Source organism: Canis aureus, chromosome 16, assembly GCF_053574225.1.
Source record: "Canis aureus isolate CA01 chromosome 16, VMU_Caureus_v.1.0, whole genome shotgun sequence".
Classification (NCBI taxonomy): Eukaryota; Metazoa; Chordata; class Mammalia; order Carnivora; family Canidae; genus Canis; species Canis aureus.
The window spans coordinates 65,248,541-65,262,348 of NC_135626.1; positions in this window are offsets into that span (position 1 = coordinate 65,248,541).

The window sequence follows — 13,808 nt, forward strand, 5'->3', positions numbered from 1 at the left end:
CCTTTTAGAAGCCAAGGGTACCAGCAGGCTGGCTGTGGAGGTACAGGCCATAAGCTCAACTCTCTGAAGTGTGTATGCATGGGATGCAGATGTCTGCTACCCACTCGGACATGGGAGTTGGAACCTGGCTACACACTGATTGATGAAAGCCGTTGGAAATCGCTGTATTCAACTCAGATACACGGGAGTTCAGGCCCAGTGCTCACACATGCTTTTCCCGCAACCTCTCCCAGCCACTAACATAAGGATGTTAGCAGCTACTCCTACAGTCAGGCAGCATGCGGGAGGGTTCTGCCCTGTCCTCAGCTCTCACAGGGAAGCATGTCTTGAAGCCAGCTGTCAACTAGCTGCATTCCTATGGCAGTGAGAAGGTAGCAGTACTCTGAGTCAGGAGGTTCCAGGATTACCACTCTACTGCACCTGGAGATACCCTCCAGGTCTGCATTGTTAACTTGTACTCAGAAGCCTCTGGCAATCGTCTCTGGTGAAACGTGCGAAACTCACTCTGCAGGCAGTGTGGAACTGTGAGGGACTGAGGCTGAGCTCAACTCTCAGAAGTAAGATGCTTTTGGACAAGGCGTTCAGCTACCTTCTCACATATGGAACTTAGTATGTAGCACCTCTGTAGCACTAGAATTACTGGGAAATCGTGAATTGAGCTTGGAGGCACTCGTCTTGTGTGCCGGGAGATTCCAATTACCTCTCCCAGCACTTCCGTCAAACAGCGAGCCTAGGCCTTTTAGAAGCCAAGGGTACCAGCAGGCTGGCTGTGGAGGTACAGGCCATAAGCTCAACTCTCAGAAGTGTGTATGCATGGGAGGCAGATGTCTGCTACCCGCTCGTACATGGGATTTGGAACCTAGCTACACTCTGGTTGAGGAAAGCCATTGGAAATCGCTGTATTCAACTCAGATACACGGGAGTTCAGGCCCAGTGCTCACACATGCTTTTCCCGCAACCTCACACAGCCACTAACATTAGGATGTTAGCAGCTACTCCTAAACTCAGGCACGATGCGGGAGGGTTCTGCCCTGTCCTCAGCTCTCACAGGGAAGCATGTCTTGAAGCCAGCTGTCAACTAGCTGCATTCCTATGGCAGTGAGAAGGTAGCAGTATTCTGAGTCAGGAGGTTCCAAGATTACCAGTCTACTGCACCTGGGGATACCCTCCAGGTCTGCATTGTTACCCTGCGTCTCAGAAGCCTCTGGCAAACGTCTCTGCTGAAGACCTGCGAAACTCACTCTGCAGGCAGTGTGGAACTGTGAGGGACTGAGGCTGAGCTCAACTCTCAGAAGTAAGATGCTATTGGACAAGGCGTTCAGCTACCCTCTCACGTATGGAACTTAGTATGTAGCACCAGTCTACCACAGGAATTACTAGGAAATCGCTGGACTGAGCTTGGAGGCACTAGTCTTGTGTGCCGGGTGATTCCAATTACCTCTCCCAACACTTCCGTCAAACAGCGAGCCTAGGCCTTTTAGAAGACAAGGGTACCAGCAGGCTGGCTGTGGAGGTACAGGCCAAAAGCTCAACTCTCAGAAGTGTGTATGCATGCGAGGCAGATGTCTGCTACCCACTCGGACATGGGATTGGAACCTAGCTACACTGTGATTAAAGAAGGCCGTTGGAAATCGCTGTATTCAACTCAGATACACGAGAGTTCAAGCCCAGTGCTCACACATGCTTTTCCCGCAACCTCTCCCAGCCACTAACATAAGGATGTTAGCAGCTACTCCTACAGTCAGGCAGGATGCGGGAGGGTTCTGCCCTGTCCTCAGCTCTCACAGGGAAGCATGTCTGGAAGCCAGCTGTCAACTAGCTGCATTCCTATGGCAGTGAGAAGGTAGCAGTACTCTGAGTCAGGAGGTTCCAAGATTACCGGTCTACTGCACCTGGGGATACCCTCCAGGTCTGCATTGTTACCCTGCGTCTCAGAAGCCTCTGGCAAACGTCTCTGCTGAAGACCTGCGAAACTCACTCTGCAGGCAGTGTGGAACTGTGAGGGACTGAGGCTCAGCTCAACTCTCAGAAGTAAGATGCTTTTGGACAAGGCGTTCAGCTACCTTCTCACATATGGAACTTAGTATGTAGCACCTGTCTACCACAAGAATTACTGGGAAATCGTGAATTGAGCTAGGAGGCACTCGTCTTGTGTGCCGGGAGATTCCACTTACCTCTCCCAGCACTTCCGTCAAACAGCGAGCCTAGGCCTTTTAGAAGCCAAGGGTACCAGCAGGCTGGATGTGGAGGTACAGGCCATAAGCTCAACTCTCAAAAGTGTGTATGCATGGGAGGCAGATGTCTGCTACCCATTCGGACATGGGATTTGGAAACTAGCAACACTCTGGTTGAGGAAAGCCATTGAAAATCGCTGTATTCAACTCAGATACACGGGAGTTCAGGCCCAGTGCTCACACATGCTTTTCCCGCAACCTCTCCGAGCCACTAACATTAGGATGTTAGCAGCTACTCCTACAGTCAGGCAGGATGCGGGAGGGTTTTGCCCTGTCCTCAGCTCTCACAGGGAAGCATTACTTGAAGCCAGCTGTCAACTAGCTGCATTCCTATGGCAGTGAGAAGGTAGCAGTATTCTGAGTCAGGAGGTTCCAAGATTACCAGTCTACTGCACCTGGGGATACCCTCCAGTTATGCATTGTTACCCTGCGTCTCAGAAGCCTCTGGCAAACGTCTCTGCTGAAGACCTGCGAAACTCACTCTGCAGGCAGTGTGGAACTGTGAGGGACTGAGGCTGACCTCGACTCTCAGAAGTAAGATGCTTTTGGACAAGGCGTTCAGCTACCCTCTCACGTATGGAACTTAGTATGTAGCACCAGTCTACCACAGGAATTACTAGGAAATCGCTGGACTGAGCTTGGAGGCACTAGTCTTGTGTGCCGGGAGATTCCAATTACCTCTCCCAACACTTCCGTCAAACAGCGAGCCTAGGCCTTTTAGAAGCCAAGGGTACCAGCAGGCTGGCTGTGGAGGTACAGGCCATAAGCTCAACTCTCAGAAGTGTGTATGCATGGGAGGCAGATGTCTGCTACCCACTCGGACATGCGAGTTGGAACCTAGCTACACTGTGATTGAATAAGGCCATTGGAAATCGCTGTATTCAACTCAGATACACGGGAGTTCAGGCCCAGTGCTCACACATGCTTTTCCCGCAACCTCTCCCAGCCACTAACATAAGGATGTTAGCAGCTACTCCTACAGTCAGGCAGCATGCGGGAGGGTTCTGCCCTGTCCTCAGCTCTCACAGGGAAGCATGTCTTGAAGCCAGCTGTCAACTAGCTGCATTCCTATGGCAGTGAGAAGGTAGCAGTACTCTGAGTCAGGAGGTTCCAGGATTACCACTCTACTGCACCTGGAGATACCCTCCAGGTCTGCATTGTTAACTTGTACACAGAAGCCTCTGGCAATCGTCTCTGGTGAAGACGTGTGAAACTCACTCTGCAGGCAGTGTGGAACTGTGAGGGACTGAGGCTGAGCTCAACTCTCAGAAGTAAGATGCTTTTGGAAAAGGCGTTCAGCTACCTTCTCACATATGGAACTTAGTATGTAGCACCTGTCTACCACAAGAATTACTGGGAAATCGTGAATTGAGCTTGGAGGCACTCGTCTTGTGTGCCGGGAGATTCCAATTACCTCTCCCAGCACTTCCGTCAAACAGCGAGCCTAGGCCTTTTAGAAGCCAAGCCTTTTCGAACCAGCAGGCTGGATGTGGAGGTACAGGCCATAAGCTCAACTCTCAGAGGTGTGTATGCATGGGAGGCAGATGTCTGCTACCCGCTCGTACATGGGATTTGGAACCTAGCTGCACTCTGATTGATGAAAGCCGTTGGAAATCGCTGTATTCAACTCAGATACACGGGAGTTCAGGCCCAGTGCTCACACATGCTTTTCCCGCAACCTCTCCCAACCACTAACATTAGGATATTAGCAGCTACTCCTACAGTCAGGCAGGATGCGGGAGGGTTCTGCCCTGTCCTCAGCTCTCACAGGGAAGCATGTCTTGAAGCCAGCTGTCAACTAGCTGCATTCCTATGGCAGTGAGAAGGTAGCAGTATTCTGAGTCAGGAGGTTCCAAGATTACCAGTCTACTGCACCTGGGGATACCCTCCAGGTCTGCATTGTTACCCTGCGTCTCATAAGCCTCTGGCAAACGTCTCTGCTGAAGACCTGCGAAACTCACTCTGCAGGCAGTGTGGAACTGTGAGGGACTGAGGCTGAGCTCAACTCTCAGAAGTAAGATGCTTTTGGACAAGGCGTTCAGCTACCCTCTCACGTATGGAACTTAGTATGTAGCACCAGTCTACCACAGGAATTACTAGGAAATCGCTGGACTGAGCTTGGAGGCACTAGTCTTGTGTGCCGGGTGATTCCAATTACCTCTCCCAACACTTCCGTCAAACAGCGAGCCTAGGCCTTTTAGAAGCCAAGGGTACCAGCAGGCTGGCTGTGGAGGTACAGGCCATAAGCTCAACTCTCTGAAGTGTGTATGCATGGGATGCAGATGTCTGCTACCCACTCGGACATGGGAGTTGGAACCTGGCTACACACTGATTGATGAAAGCCGTTGGAAATCGCTGTATTCAACTCAGATACACGGGAGTTCAGGCCCAGTGCTCACACATGCTTTTCCCGCAACCTCTCCCAGCCACTAACATAAGGATGTTAGCAGCTACTCCTACAGTCAGGCAGCATGCGGGAGGGTTCTGCCCTGTCCTCAGCTCTCACAGGGAAGCATGTCTTGAAGCCAGCTGTCAACTAGCTGCATTCCTATGGCAGTGAGAAGGTAGCAGTACTCTGAGTCAGGAGGTTCCAGGATTACCACTCTACTGCACCTGGAGATACCCTCCAGGTCTGCATTGTTAACTTGTACTCAGAAGCCTCTGGCAATCGTCTCTGGTGAAGACGTGCGAAACTCACTCTGCAGGCAGTGTGGAACTGTGAGGGACTGAGGCTGAGCTCAACTCTCAGAAGTAAGATGCTTTTGGACAAGGCGTTCAGCTACCTTCTCACATATGGAACTTAGTATGTAGCACCTGTCTACCACAAGAATTACTGGGAAATCGTGAATTGAGCTTGGAGGCACTCGTCTTGTGTGCCGGGAGATTCCAATTACCTCTCCCAGCACTTCCGTCAAACAGCGAGCCTAGGCCTTTTAGAAGCCAAGGGTACCAGCAGGCTGGCTGTGGAGGTACAGGCCATAAGCTCAACTCTCAGAAGTGTGTATGCATGGGAGGCAGATGTCTGCTACCCGCTCGTACATGGGATTTGGAACCTAGCTACACTCTGGTTGAGGAAAGCCATTGGAAATCGCTGTATTCAACTCAGATACACGGGATTTCAGGCCCAGTGCTCACACATGCTTTTCCCGCAACCTCACACAGCCACTAACATTAGGATGTTAGCAGCTACTCCTAAACTCAGGCAGGATGCGGGAGGGTTCTGCCCTGTCCTCAGCTCTCACAGGGAAGCATGTCTTGAAGCCAGCTGTCAACTAGCTGCATTCCTATGGCAGTGAGAAGGTAGCAGTATTCTGAGTCAGGAGGTTCCAAGATTACCAGTCTACTGCACCTGGGGATACCCTCCAGGTCTGCATTGTTACCCTGCGTCTCAGAAGCCTCTGGCAAACGTCTCTGCTGAAGACCTGCGAAACTCACTCTGCAGGCAGTGTGGAACTGTGAGGGACTGAGGCTGAGCTCAACTCTCAGAAGTAAGATGCTATTGGACAAGGCGTTCAGCTACCCTCTCACGTATGGAACTTAGTATGTAGCACCAGTCTACCACAGGAATTACTAGGAAATCGCTGGACTGAGCTTGGAGGCACTAGTCTTGTGTGCCGGGTGATTCCAATTACCTCTCCCAACACTTCCGTCAAACAGCGAGCCTAGGCCTTTTAGAAGCCAAGGGTACCAGCAGGCTGGCTGTGGAGGTACAGGCCAAAATCTCAACTCTCAGAAGTGTGTATGCATGCGAGGCAGATGTCTGCTACCCACTCGGACATGGGATTGGAACCTAGCTACACTGTGATTAAAGAAGGCCGTTGGAAATCGCTGTATTCAACTCAGATACACGAGAGTTCAAGCCCAGTGCTCACACATGCTTTTCCCGCAACCTCTCCCAGCCACTAACATAAGGATGTTAGCAGCTACTCCTACAGTCAGGCAGGATGCGGGAGGGTTCTGCCCTGTCCTCAGCTCTCACAGGGAAGCATGTCTGGAAGCCAGCTGTCAACTAGCTGCATTCCTATGGCAGTGAGAAGGTAGCAGTACTCTGAGTCAGGAGGTTCCAAGATTACCGGTCTACTGCACCTGGGGATACCCTCCAGGTCTGCATTGTTACCCTGCGTCTCAGAAGCCTCTGGCAAACGTCTCTGCTGAAGACCTGCGAAACTCACTCTGCAGGCAGTGTGGAACTGTGAGGGACTGAGGCTCAGCTCAACTCTCAGAAGTAAGATGCTTTTGAACAAGGCGTTCAGCTACCTTCTCACATATGGAACTTAGTATGTAGCACCTGTCTACCACAAGAATTACTGGGAAATCGTGAATTGAGCTGGAGGCACTCGTCTTGTGTGCCGGGAGATTCCACTTACCTCTCCCAGCACTTCCGTCAAACAGCGAGCCTAGGCCTTTTAGAAGCCAAGGGTACCAGCAGGCTGGATGTGGAGGTACAGGCCATAAGCTCAACTCTCAAAAGTGTGTATGCATGGGAGGCAGATGTCTGCTACCCATTCGGACATGGGATTTGGAAACTAGCAACACTCTGGTTGAGGAAAGCCATTGAAAATCGCTGTATTCAACTCAGATACACGGGAGTTCAGGCCCAGTGCTCACACATGCTTTTCCCGCAACCTCTCCGAGCCACTAACATTAGGATGTTAGCAGCTACTCCTACAGTCAGGCAGGATGCGGGAGGGTTTTGCCCTGTCCTCAGCTCTCACAGGGAAGCATTACTTGAAGCCAGCTGTCAACTAGCTGCATTCCTATGGCAGTGAGAAGGTAGCAGTATTCTGAGTCAGGAGGTTCCAAGATTACCAGTCTACTGCACCTGGGGATACCCTCCAGTTATGCATTGTTACCCTGCGTCTCAGAAGCCTCTGGCAAACGTCTCTGCTGAAGACCTGCGAAACTCACTCTGCAGGCAGTGAGGAACTGTGAGGGACTGAGGCTGACCTCGACTCTCAGAAGTAAGATGCTTTTGGACAAGGCGTTCAGCTACCCTCTCACGTATGGAACTTAGTATGTAGCACCAGTCTACCACAGGAATTACTAGGAAATCGCTGGACTGAGCTTGGAGGCACTAGTCTTGTGTGCCGGGAGATTCCAATTACCTCTCCCAACACTTCCGTCAAACAGCGAGCCTAGGCCTTTTAGAAGCCAAGGGTACCAGCAGGCTGGCTGTGGAGGTACAGGCCATAAGCTCAACTCTCAGAAGTGTGTATGCATGGGAGGCAGATGTCTGCTACCCACTCGGACATGCGAGTTGGAACCTAGCTACACTGTGATTGAATAAGGCCATTGGAAATCGCTGTATTCAACTCAGCTACACGGGAGTTCAGGCCCAGTGCTCACACATGCTTTTCCCGCAACCTCTCCCAGCCACTAACATAAGGATGTTAGCAGCTACTCCTACAGTCAAGCAGGATGCGGGAGGGTTCTGCCCTGTCCTCAGCTCTCACAGGGAAGCATGTCTTGAAGCCAGCTGTCAACTAGCTGCATTCCTATGGCAGTGAGAAGGTAGCAGTACTCTGAGTCAGGAGGTTCCAAGATTACCACTCTACTGCACCTGGAGATACCCTCCAGGTCTGCATTGTTAACTTGTACACAGAAGCCTCTGGCAATCGTCTCTGGTGAAGACGTGTGAAACTCACTCTGCAGGCAGTGTGGAACTGTGAGGGACTGAGGCTGAGCTCAACTCTCAGAAGTAAGATGCTTTTGGAAAAGGCGTTCAGCTACCTTCTCACATATGGAACTTAGTATGTAGCACCTGTCTACCACAAGAATTACTGGGAAATCGTGAATTGAGCTTGGAGGCACTCGTCTTGTGTGCCGGGAGATTCCAATTACCTCTCCCAGCACTTCCGTCAAACAGCGAGCCTAGGCCTTTTAGAAGCCAAGCCTTTTCGAACCAGCAGGCTGGATGTGGAGGTACAGGCCATAAGCTCAACTCTCAGAGGTGTGTATGCATGGGAGGCAGATGTCTGCTACCCGCTCGTACATGGGATTTGGAACCTAGCTGCACTCTGATTGATGAAAGCCGTTGGAAATCGCTGTATTCAACTCAGATACACGGGAGTTCAGGCCCAGTGCTCACACATGCTTTTCCCGCAACCTCTCCCAACCACTAACATTAGGATATTAGCAGCTACTCCTACAGTCAGGCAGGATGCGGGAGGGTTCTGCCCTGTCCTCAGCTCTCACAGGGAAGCATGTCTTGAAGCCAGCTGTCAACTAGCTGCATTCCTATGGCAGTGAGAAGGTAGCAGTATTCTGAGTCAGGAGGTTCCAAGATTACCAGTCTACTGCACCTGGGGATACCCTCCAGGTCTGCATTGTTACCCTGCGTCTCAGAAGCCTCTGGCAAACGTCTCTGCTGAAGACCTGCGAAACTCACTCTGCAGGCAGTGTGGAACTGTGAGGGACTGAGGCTGAGCTCAACTCTCAGAAGTAAGATGCTTTTGGACAAGGCGTTCAGCTACCCTCTCACGTATGGAACTTAGTATGTAGCACCAGTCTACCACAGGAATTACTAGGAAATCGCTGGACTGAGCTTGGAGGCACTAGTCTTGTGTGCCGGGTGATTCCAATTACCTCTCCCAACACTTCCGTCAAACAGCGAGCCTAGGCCTTTTAGAAGCCAAGGGTACCAGCAGGCTGGCTGTGGAGGTACAGGCCATAAGCTCAACTCTCTGAAGTGTGTATGCATGGGATGCAGATGTCTGCTACCCACTCGGACATGGGAGTTGGAACCTGGCTACACACTGATTGATGAAAGCCGTTGGAAATCGCTGTATTCAACTCAGATACACGGGAGTTCAGGCCCAGTGCTCACACATGCTTTTCCCGCAACCTCTCCCAGCCACTAACATAAGGATGTTAGCAGCTACTCCTACAGTCAGGCAGGATGCGGGAGGGTTCTGCCCTGTCCTCAGCTCTCACAGGGAAGCATGTCTTGAAGCCAGCTGTCAACTAGCTGCATTCCTATGGCAGTGAGAAGGTAGCAGTACTCTGAGTCAGGAGGTTCCAGGATTACCACTCTACTGCACCTGGAGATACCCTCCAGGTCTGCATTGTTAACTTGTACACAGAAGCCTCTGGCAATCGTCTCTGGTGAAGACGTGTGAAACTCACTCTGCAGGCAGTGTGGAACTGTGAGGGACTGAGGCTGAGCTCAACTCTCAGAAGTAAGATGCTTTTGGAAAAGGCGTTCAGCTACCTTCTCACATATGGAACTTAGTATGTAGCACCTGTCTACCACAAGAATTACTGGGAAATCGTGAATTGAGCTTGGAGGCACTCGTCTTGTGTGCCGGGAGATTCCAATTACCTCTCCCAGCACTTCCGTCAAACAGCGAGCCTAGGCCTTTTAGAAGCCAAGCCTTTTCGAACCAGCAGGCTGGATGTGGAGGTACAGGCCATAAGCTCAACTCTCAGAGGTGTGTATGCATGGGAGGCAGATGTCTGCTACCCGCTCGTACATGGGATTTGGAACCTAGCTGCACTCTGATTGATGAAAGCCGTTGGAAATCGCTGTATTCAACTCAGATACACGGGAGTTCAGGCCCAGTGCTCACACATGCTTTTCCCGCAACCTCTCCCAACCACTAACATTAGGATATTAGCAGCTACTCCTACAGTCAGGCAGGATGCGGGAGGGTTCTGCCCTGTCCTCAGCTCTCACAGGGAAGCATGTCTTGAAGCCAGCTGTCAACTAGCTGCATTCCTATGGCAGTGAGAAGGTAGCAGTATTCTGAGTCAGGAGGTTCCAAGATTACCAGTCTACTGCACCTGGGGATACCCTCCAGGTCTGCATTGTTACCCTGCGTCTCAGAAGCCTCTGGCAAACGTCTCTGCTGAAGACCTGCGAAACTCACTCTGCAGGCAGTGTGGAACTGTGAGGGACTGAGGCTGAGCTCAACTCTCAGAAGTAAGATGCTTTTGGACAAGGCGTTCAGCTACCCTCTCACGTATGGAACTTAGTATGTAGCACCAGTCTACCACAGGAATTACTAGGAAATCGCTGGACTGAGCTTGGAGGCACTAGTCTTGTGTGCCGGGTGATTCCAATTACCTCTCCCAACACTTCCGTCAAACAGCGAGCCTAGTCCTTTTAGAAGACAAGGGTACCAGCAGGCTGGCTGTGGAGGTACAGGCCATAAGCTCAACTCTCTGAAGTGTGTATGCATGGGATGCAGATGTCTGCTACCCACTCGGACATGGGAGTTGGAACCTGGCTACACACTGATTGATGAAAGCCGTTGGAAATCGCTGTATTCAACTCAGATACACGGGAGTTCAGGCCCAGTGCTCACACATGCTTTTCCCGCAACCTCTCCCAGCCACTAACATAAGGATGTTAGCAGCTACTCCTACAGTCAGGCAGCATGCGGGAGGGTTCTGCCCTGTCCTCAGCTCTCACAGGGAAGCATGTCTTGAAGCCAGCTGTCAACTAGCTGCATTCCTATGGCAGTGAGAAGGTAGCAGTACTCTGAGTCAGGAGGTTCCAAGATTACCACTCTACTGCACCTGGAGATACCCTCCAGGTCTGCATTGTTAACTTGTACTCAGAAGCCTCTGGCAATCGTCTCTGGTGAAGACGTGCGAAACTCACTCTGCAGGCAGTGTGGAACTGTGAGGGACTGAGGCTGAGCTCAACTCTCAGAAGTAAGATGCTTTTGGACAAGGCGTTCAGCTACCTTCTCACATATGGAACTTAGTATGTAGCACCTCTCTAGCACAAGAATTACTGGGAAATCGTGAATTGAGCTTGGAGGCACTCGTCTTGTGTGCCGGGAGATTCCAATTACCTCTCCCAGCACTTCCGTCAAACAGCGAGCCTAGGCCTTTTAGAAGCCAAGGGTACCAGCAGGCTGGCTGTGGAGGTACAGGCCATAAGCTCAACTCTCAGAAGTGTGTATGCATGGGAGGCAGATGTCTGCTACCCGCTCGTACATGGGATTTGGAACCTAGCTACACTCTGGTTGAGGAAAGCCTTTGGAAATCGCTGTATTCAACTCAGATACACGGGAGTTCAGGCCCAGTGCTCACACATGCTTTTCCCGCAACCTCACACAGCCACTAACATTAGGATGTTAGCAGCTACTCCTAAACTCAGGCAGGATGCGGGAGGGTTCTGCCCTGTCCTCAGCTCTCACAGGGAAGCATGTCTTGAAGCCAGCTGTCAACTAGCTGCATTCCTATGGCAGTGAGAAGGTAGCAGTATTCTGAGTCAGGAGGTTCCAAGATTACCAGTCTACTGCACCTGGGGATACCCTCCAGGTCTGCATTGTTACCCTGCGTCTCAGAAGCCTCTGGCAAACGTCTCTGCTGAAGACCTGCGAAACTCACTCTGCAGGCAGTGTGGAACTGTGAGGGACTGTGGCTGAGCTCAACTCTCAGAAGTAAGATGCTATTGGACAAGGCGTTCAGCTACCCTCTCACGTATGGAACTTAGTATGTAGCACCAGTCTACCACAGGAATTACTAGGAAATCGCTGGACTGAGCTTGGAGGCACTAGTCTTGTGTGCCGGGTGATTCCAATTACCTCTCCCAACACTTCCGTCAAACAGCGAGCCTAGGCCTTTTAGAAGCCAAGGGTACCAGCAGGCTGGCTGTGGAGGTACAGGCCATAAGCTCAACTCTCAGAAGTGTGTATGCATGCGAGGCAGATGTCTGCTACCCACTCGGACATGGGATTGGAACCTAGCTACACTGTGATTAAAGAAGGCCGTTGGAAATCGCTGTATTCAACTCAGATACACGAGAGTTCAAGCCCAGTGCTCACACATGCTTTTCCCGCAACCTCTCCCAGCCACTAACATAAGGATGTTGGAGCTACTCCTACAGTCAGGCAGGATGCGGGAGGGTTCTGCCCTGTCCTCAGCTCTCACAGGGAAGCATGTCTGGAAGCCAGCTGTCAACTAGCTGCATTCCTATGGCAGTGAGAAGGTAGCAGTACTCTGAGTCAGGAGGTTCCAAGATTACCGGTCTACTGCACCTGGGGATACCCTCCAGGTCTGCATTGTTACCCTGCGTCTCAGAAGCCTCTGGCAAACGTCTCTGCTGAAGACCTGCGAAACTCACTCTGCAGGCAGTGTGGAAATGTGAGGGACTGAGGCTCAGCTCAACTCTCAGAAGTAAGATGCTTTTGGACAAGGCGTTCAGCTACCTTCTCACACATGGAACTTAGTATGTAGCACCTGTCTACCACAAGAATTACTGGGAAATCGTGAATTGAGCTTGGAGGCACTCGTCTTGTGTGCCGGGAGATTCCAATTACCTCTCCCAGCACTTCCGTCAAACAGAGAGCCTAGGCCTTTTAGAAGCCAAGGGTACCAGCAGGCTGGATGTGGAGGTACAGGCCATAAGCTCAACTCTCAAAAGTGTGTATTCATGGGAGGCAGATGTCTGCTACCCATTCGGACATGGGATTTGGAAACTAGCAACACTCTGGTTGAGGAAAGCCATTGAAAATCGCTGTATTCAACTCAGATACACGGGAGTTCAGGCCCAGTGCTCACACATGCTTTTCCCGCAACCTCTCCGAGCCACTAACATTAGGATGTTAGCAGCTACTCCTACAGTCAGGCAGGATGCGGGAGGGTTCTGCCCTGTCTTCAGCTCTCACAGGGAAGCATTTCTTGAAGCCAGCTGTCAACTAGCTGCATTCCTATGGCAGTGAGAAGGTAGCAGTATTCTGAGTCAGGAGGTTCCAAGATTACCAGTCTACTGCACCTGGGGATACCCTCCAGGTATGCATTGTTACCCTGCGTCTCATAAGCCTCTGGCAAACGTCTCTGCTGAAGACCTGCGAAACTCACTCTGCAGGCAGTGTGGAACTGTGAGGGACTGAGGCTGAGCTCAACTCTCAGAAGTAAGATGCTTTTGGACAAGGCGTTCAGCTACCCTCTCACGTATGGAACTTAGTATGTAGCACCAGTCTACCACAGGAATTACTAGGAAATCGCTGGACTGAGCTTGGAGGCACTAGTCTTGTGTGCCGGGAGATTCCAATTACCTCTCCCAACACTTCCGTCAAACAGCGAGCCTAGGCCTTTTAGAAGCCAAGGGTACCAGCAGGCTGGCTGTGGAGGTACAGGCCATAAGCTCAACTCTCAGAAGTGTGTATGCATGGGAGGCAGATGTCTGCTACCCACTCGGACATGCGAGTTGGAACCTAGCTACACTGTGATTGAAGAAGGCCATTGGAAATCGCTGTATTCAACTCAGATACACGGGAGTTCAGGCCCAGTGCTCAAACATGCTTTTCCCGCAACCTCTCCCAGCCACTAACATAAGGATGTTAGCAGCTACTCCTACAGTCAGGCAGCATGCGGGAGGGTTCTGCCCTGTCCTCAGCTCTCACAGGGAAGCATGTCTTGAAGCCAGCTGTCAACTAGCTGCATTCCTATGGCAGTGAGAAGGTAGCAGTACTCTGAGTCAGGAGGTTCCAAGATTACCACTCTACTGCACCTGGAGATACCCTCCAGGTCTGCATTGTTAACTTGTACTCAGAAGCCTCTGGCAATCGTCTCTGGTGAAGACGTGTGAAACTCACTCTGCAGGCAGTGTGGAACTGT